This window comes from Myotis myotis, unplaced genomic scaffold (assembly GCF_014108235.1).
Source record: "Myotis myotis isolate mMyoMyo1 unplaced genomic scaffold, mMyoMyo1.p scaffold_m19_p_10, whole genome shotgun sequence".
NCBI lineage: Eukaryota > Metazoa > Chordata > Mammalia > Chiroptera > Vespertilionidae > Myotis > Myotis myotis.
In genome coordinates, this window is record NW_023416314.1 from 70,458,588 (window position 1) to 70,466,379 (window position 7,792).

The following is a 7,792-nucleotide window of genomic DNA, read 5'->3' on the forward strand; positions in this document are numbered from 1 at the left end:
TTCCTGGGAATCTCAATTCACCTTCTCATTTTCCTCTCGTGGTTGACTGATAGTATTAACTCTTATTTTGCTGAGAAAATAGAAGCAAAAATAAGAGAAGTATTGAGTCTACCCACCTTCACATCTATCAATGATCCTGCGTTTGGTCAAGACGTTTGCCTTTATTTCATGTTATAATAAACTCTATGGTTTTATCAAGGATGTTTCCTACACTTGTTCATTGCACCATCCATTGTCACCTATGCAAAAATTTTAGTACTGAAATTAATTTTCCCTTTTCCTGTTTTGTTAGTTTATCCTGTTCTCCTGGATTCTCTGTCAGAATGCACTTCTGCTATTATATGTTCCATGATAAAAACAACAACAACAATGAAAATGCCTAGAACCATTGTTTCATGAAGCATTGGCAATTACCTATCATTTTTCTTCTCCATTTTACATCAAATTTTCTCAGAAGTGTAGCCAATGCTAATTGTTTTGTCTTCATCTCACCTTTTCTTATGAACCCACTCTCTGCAGGCTTTCTTCTCCATAATTTCACAGAAATTGCATTTGTCAGAAGAGACTACCATCTCACCAAACTTAAAGTCATCTTTGTCCTTGTTGACCTGTCAATCACATCTTACACAATAAATTTCCTTCTCTAAATGCTTTTTTTTTTTCAGTTGGCTTCTGTGACACAGAATTCTCCTGATTTTCTTTTAAGTTATACAGTTTCTTCTTAATATTGTTAGTTAGCCTCACTTCCTTTTCCTAAATGATAAATGTTCCAGGATCTAGTCTTGTAATTCATCTTTCCTTTATCTTCACTACTCCCTGAGATGATCTTATCTAGTTTCATGTCTTTAAATATTGAGGGGGGGGGGGGAGACAGAATTTTTCACCCCAAAATATGCCTCTTTGGGATATTATTTTAAGCTGGTTATTTTCAAGAAACAATATATGTAAAACAACCACACACACACACATACAAACTTTGACTTTCTCATAACTGCCTAAAAGAATTTAAGGACCTGCTCCAAGAAGAAAGATTGTTATTAATAACTATAGTTGGATATGAATTACGTGTGATAGAAAGGAAACTAGTAAAGTCCATTTGAGCAAAGTCTTCTATGTGTCCCATTGTTAAAGATGGCAAGGAAATCTTTATTTACTAAACATCTGTATTCCATCTCCTTGTGAATTGCTTTCCTGCCCTTTGAAGTTTCAACCCTGTCCGTAGGACATTTCCTTAGGTCAAGACAGCATATAATAAACCTTAACTGCCCAATTTGCCCTTTGTTCTCATATTCTTACAGAATCCATATATATATGGATTTTGTTATTTTCTTTTATTAATATGTACTAGAGGCCCAGTGCACAAAAATTTGTGCACTTTGGGGGGGGGGGTCCCTCAGCCCGGCCTGTGCCCTCTCACAGTCTGGGACCCCTCGGGGGATGACCACCTGCTGACTTAGGCCCACTCCCTGGGGGATTGGGCCTAAGCTGGCAGTCAGACATACCTCTGGCAGCCTGGGAGCCCTCAGGGGATGTCCACTTGCCAGCGGGGAGCAGGTCTAGGCTGCAGTCGGACATCCTTAGCACTGCTGAGAAGGTGGGAGAGGCTCCCACCACCACCGCTGTACTGGCAACCATCAGCCCGGCTTGTGGCTGAGCAGAGCTCCCCCTGTGGGAGAGCACTGACCAACAGGGGGCAGCTCCTGCATTGAGCATCTACCCCCTGGTGGTCAGTGTGTGTCATAGTGACCAGTCATTCCCAGTCTTTCTGCTGTTAGGGTCAGTTTGCATATTACCCTTTTATTATATAGGATAGAGGCTTGGAGCATGGGTGGGGGCCAGCTGGTTTGCCCTGAAGGGTGTCCCGGATCAGAGTGGGAGTCCAGCTGGGGTGCCTGGGCAGCCTGAGTGAGGGGCTGATGGCTATTTGCAGCTGGTCACACCCCCTTCAGGGTGGGGGTCACCACTGGGGTGCCTGGCCAGCCTGGGTGAGGGGCTAGGGGCCGTTTTCAGGCTGGCCAAGCCTTTCAGCGACAGAAGCACCCAGCCTCTCCTTTTTTTAATTTATTTTTTTTATTCTGGGATTTATTTACCTTCTATAATTGAAACTTTGTTGCCTTCAGTGGAGCTGAGAGCCGGCTCCTGCTCGCTCCAGCTCCATGGCCACGACCATCTGAAAGCAGGTATCTGGGGTTTATTTACCTTCTATAATTGCAACTTTGTTGCTTTGAGTGGAGCTTACAGCCGGGCCGTGGCAGGGGAGAAGCTTGGCTTCCTCCATCATTGGAGCAAGCAAGCCTCCTGCTCGCTTCAGCTTCATGGCTGCCGGCCACCATCTTGGTTGGGTTAATTTGCATATAGTCACTCTGATTGGCTGGTGGGCGTGTCTTAAGGCATAGCAAAAGTACAGTCAATTTGCATGTTTGTCTTTTATTACATTAGATTATATTTATTTGCTTATTAGTCTAGTCAGAAGAACTTTTTAGAGGTAGGAGGGAAATATTTTTCTTCTCTCCCACAACAGCATCTATATGCTGATATCGCTTCTCTGCCTTTTGGCTAAGATCAAGTGTACTATCTGTTCTTATCACTTTAATATATGCTGACTGAGTACTCCCTCTCATGCTTTAAACTTTTATACACAACTACCCACTACTCCTCTCCATGCAAGTGTAAAGGACCTCTCAAATATATCATTTCCAAACAAAGCTCTTGATAGTCACTCTTTTTTTTTCTTCTCAGTTTTTTTTGTTTCTTTTTCACATGGAAGCTACCATGTACTCAGATACTTGAGCCAAGAACTTTGCGGTCATTTTTTTTATTTTTCTCATTCCTTAACTGTACTCCTAGTCCAGGCAATCTGAAAATTCTGTCAGTTTTTGCCTTCAAAATATATCTTAAGTCATATTTTCTATCACAATAAAAATGCCTTTATCTATCACAAATACTGGTATGGAGGACATTGGCTTCCTTGCCCTCATCTTCCCTCACTACAATTATTCTCAAACAAGTCAGTGTTCATCCACTTGAGATGGCAACCCCCCTTCCTGCTTGCACCACCATAACCACACCTCAGCTTCTGTAATCTCACTTGTTTCTTGCATCAGCCAACTGCCAAACTGCCATGAGGGTGGGAGGTCCCCAAAATACCAAAGCTTATCATGTAATGTAGAAAGAATGTCTAGAATGCCTATGTGTCCCATATATGGGAGACAAAGAACCTAGGGGTATAGAAGGCCAAACCCCACTGAGTTCAGAGCTCAGACTTTGGAGGTGACTTTGTTGGGCCAGCACCAGTGCAAATAAACAGTCCTTTTCTGAATCTCTGAGTACATATGGTTTGTTGCTTCCAGCTGACCTGATTTCTGCCATAACACATTTATCTCCTCAAAATCCTGCAATGGGTTTCCATATTGTCCAGAGAAAAATTTATTTATATAAAATATTGAAAAGTAGTACATATGTATAGGTCCAATTTCATCTCCTACCACTTTTAGACCCTTGGCCTTTTTGTTGTTTTCCAATACACCAAACTCATTCTTTACTGAAAGATTTTGTATTGTTGTTCTCCTGCCTTCAGCATTATTTAATAAACTAAGTTTCATATGCCTCTTTCCTTGGCTTTACCCAGGTTTTTTCTCAAAAGTCATTTCCTTTGGAAAATCTGCTGTGAGTACCCTATCTAAAAACATGCCCCTACCAGCGAGTCTCCATTGTCTCGGGCTAAATGCTTTTTTCATTGTATTTATTATGACCTATTATTATATTATAGGCTTATTTGTTATTAACAGCTTCTATACCAGGAGTTTATGATGGAGAGATATATTTATTTAAAATTTTATGTTCATTTTTACAATCATTTAGAACAGCACCTGGGATGTAGTGTGCTGTCAATGAATTCACGAACCTTAACATTTAGTCCAGAGAATAACTTCTTTTGATATGCATAGACCAAACTTAATTATCAAACTATGTACTCTTCCTAGGTCCTTATCTTATATAATAAAAGCCTAATATGCTAAATGTCTAGTCGACCAGTTCAACCAATCAAAGCGTAATATGCTAATGATATGCTAAGGTTGCTCAACTGCTTGCTATGATGTGCACTGGCCACCAGGGGGCAGACGCTCTGACCAGTAGGTTAGCTTGATGCTGGGGTCTGACCAATTGGGACTGAGTGAGATGGGCCAGACAAGCCCTAGAGCCCTCCTGCAACCCCTACCCAGCTGGCCAACCTCCTATGTCTCTCCCTAGCCCCGATCATACACCAGTGGGGTCTCTTGGCCTGTCCTGCACCCTCTTGTAATCTGAGACCCCTCAGGGGATGTCGGAGAGTTAATTTCAGCCCAATCCTGCAGGTCAGGCTGAGGGACCACACTGGTGCACAAATTCGTGCCCAGATCTCTAGTAATACTATAAGTTTTTTAAAAGCAACTTTTAATATCTCAAGTTTTTATGTTGTGAGTTGCAACCCATTAGAGAATTATAAAATCAATTTGGTGACTATGACTAGTAATTTTAAAAATTAAATAGAATAGCAACTACTATAAGACATCACACATAGTAATGTTTTATGAAAAATTTGTTTTAGCTATACAGAGTGTGGCAAAACTAGGTTTACAGTTGTATGTGAAACAGTTTGTTCTTGTATTATTATTTATGAATTATATTATTTTCTATACAAACACTGTAAACCTACTTTTGCCCCACTCATACATATATAAAGTTTATAAAGTAATGTAAAAAGACTTTTATTGCAGGTTTCAATAAAATATTTTGAGAGTCACACTAATAAAGTTCCATTGTAGCAGGAAATAGAGTCTTTTCCCTCTTCAAGATTACAATGAACCCAACCAACAGGGAGACTGTCTTTGAGAATGCAGTGTGGTGGTCAACAGGAGAGATTCTAATGTTGAATGACTTTTTAAATGGCTACCTTTGTTGTTGTTGTTCAAAGACAAAAGGACTTCACACTCCTATTAAATGTGTCTTGAGATTCCTGTGTATCATCTTTAATGCTTTCTCCACTTCACTTTTTAAATTCATCATTTACTCAGAAGGGAATAAGAATCTCTGTCGCTTTTCCCATCATTCTGCCTGTGTTTTGTAAAATTGACAACTAGGTGCTTATTCTTTCTTTGCATCTTTCTGATAAGTGTCCACTGAGGTTCTAAAAAACAGGCAAAAATGACCTAATCCAGCCATGGCCTTCATGTTGTAGCTCTTCAAAAATTGTTCTACCTACCAAACATTTACTTTTTTTTTGGTGCCTTTTGTTTGTTTGTTACTCAGCAATTTGCAAAAATTGACTCCCTTTCTACATTTCTGAATTTCAACGTCTCTTTCAGTATCAGCTTTGAATTGAAAAGTAAGGAAAGGAAGATAACAAAGCAAGTCTAAGTGGTTTCTAGTCCCAAACCCCCAGAGAAACTCTTCAAGGTAAATGGATACATTTCCAACAATGCCACAGAATTTTACTTTTGCCTGAAAAGAAAAAAGAACACTAACATTTGTTAAACAAGCATTGGTGCTAGAATCTCCACATAAAAAATGTACACTAACTCTGTTTTATTTTACCAGCAGAGTTCTGTCATACAGCATTTTAAATAAATTTAAGTAAGTCAATTTGATGTAGTAGTCAAGATTTTAAAAATCAGATTTTACATAAAATCCAGACTTTTGACTGCTCTAGAGCAATCTGAAGATGTAGTAAAATAACACACAACAGTCCTTGTTAGGGCTGCCCTAAGAAGATCCCACAGACAAGGTGGCTTAAACAGATATTGATTTTCTTAGATTTCTGGAGATCAAGATCAAGGTTTGGTTTCTTCTGAGGTCTCTCTCCTTGGCTTACACATGGCTGCCTGTCATTCTGCTCTTACAAAGTCATCTCTCCATCTCTCTGTGTGTTCTAATCTCTCTCCTCCTCCTCCTCCTCCTCCTCCTTTCTTTTTCTTTTTACTTATTCAGCTATTTATTGAGTATATATTATATGCTAGGCATTGTGCTCCATGTTTGCAATTCAGGATTGATGAAACAGTAGTTGCCCTTGAATAGTTCAGTCTAATGAAGAAGGTATAGGTACAGAAGATTGCAATTTAAACCTTGGAGAAGAGGAAAGAGACTTGTCCTTTGAGAACCAATGTTGATGTTGAGGATGGATGTGTCTGAAGATAAACTTATAGACACAGAATCAGGGAGCTAAAGGAAATCCATAGTCTTTTTAAAATTATATGTGAAGTAGGAATATAAGTCATCTTTAAGAATTAATGGATGGGGTAGTGAGACGCGAGTGTGAGCTGTTGGATTTGTTGTTTCGAGAAATTGACAGATGAATTCACAGACAAGAGAGGGGTAATCAAAAGGGAAGCACAGCTTATTACAGTGAAAGTAACAAAGCTCATAAGCATGTGAGAAGGGTCCTGACATTTCTTGCACTTTGCCTTCGGTTGGCTCTTTCAAAAACACCAGCCAAACTCCTTTTGCCCTCATCTATCCACTTTTAGTTCCCGCTTTGGGGCTTAGAGGGAAGTCTACAGTTGACTGGTAAATTTGCTCACATCTTGACCATCTGTCTCATCTCCTCTTTATCTACCATCTTCCTTCCCTGCAACCCTTACCCTAAACTGCCTAACCCCATCTAACTCCTCAGTAGTGCTTAAGAAGAGAAGAATAGTAAACATCTGGATAATTACTAAGGGGAATGGGAGATAACTAACAAAAACAAGTAGTGGATGGGAGGTGGTATTGTAATCTTCTTATAAAGACAGTAATTATATTGGATTAAGGCCTACCACATAACCTCGTTTAACCCTAATTAACTCTTTAATGATCCTATCACCAAATAAAATCACATTCTGAGGTACAGGGTGTTAGGCCTTCAACATATTACTTTTGGGTTAAAAGATAAATTGAGGCATATTAAAAATGCCAGAGTTTGTGAGAATAAAAGTTGATTCGAATCGGGAAGCACCAAACAAGACCTGGCTAGGAGCACTTTACAGACAGAAACCAGAGGAAAGACATACAGAGAAAGTGCGGAAGAAAAGAAAGGAAAGCATTTGGTTGTCTATAGCTAAGAACTCCGTTGGCTGTTTGGGACTTGTTTATTCTCAGTGTTTCCATTTCATAACATTGAGGCATTTAGAGGCTTAGATTTAGAGTTGCTTAAGTAAGCTGCCACTGCATTAAAACCACCTCAATCTAATGACCTTCTTATTTAATTAATTTAACAGGGTATATGTAATTCAGCCTATAACATTCCCTGTGGTAGTAATTGACTGGACCTGAGTATAGAGATTTGCTTTCAAGGTCACCAAAATCTCCACTCCTCCCTCCCATCCCTCGCCCCCAATGTCACCCTGAACCTGGGCCTGACTATCATAGCCATTTATCATAAAGGTGGCTTCTTTCAAGTACATTAAATATATTTCCCTAGGACATATTTGAATTTTTCAATCCAGTTTTAGAACTCTACTGGCCTCTCCTTGAATTCCAGCTTAATCCCTTCCAAGGTAGATTTTAGAATATTTCTCAACGCATCTGAGCCTAAATTTGCACATGTCCAAAAACAGCACAAAGTGATTCAGAGCAAAATTTCAATATATAGTCTTCCTTCCTTTTCCTGCTCATAGTACTTTATGCTTTTCAGGTTGGTTTAGAATAATCGTTTTCAATGTGAGATCCCCTAAGAAACAACAGCAGCATCACCTGGGCATTTTCTAGAAATGCAAATTCTAAGGTTCCATCCCAGACCTACAAAGTCAGAAACTGGACATGGGGACCAGGAGTCTAT

At 39.6% G+C, this 7,792-nt stretch overlaps 1 pseudogene; it reads left to right on the forward strand.

The window, feature by feature from the left end:
* The first annotated feature begins 2,536 nt into the window (after window positions 1–2,536).
* On the forward strand, window positions 2,537–2,651 carry LOC118665621 (annotated as a pseudogene).
* Window positions 2,652–7,792: the final 5,141 nt, after the last annotated feature.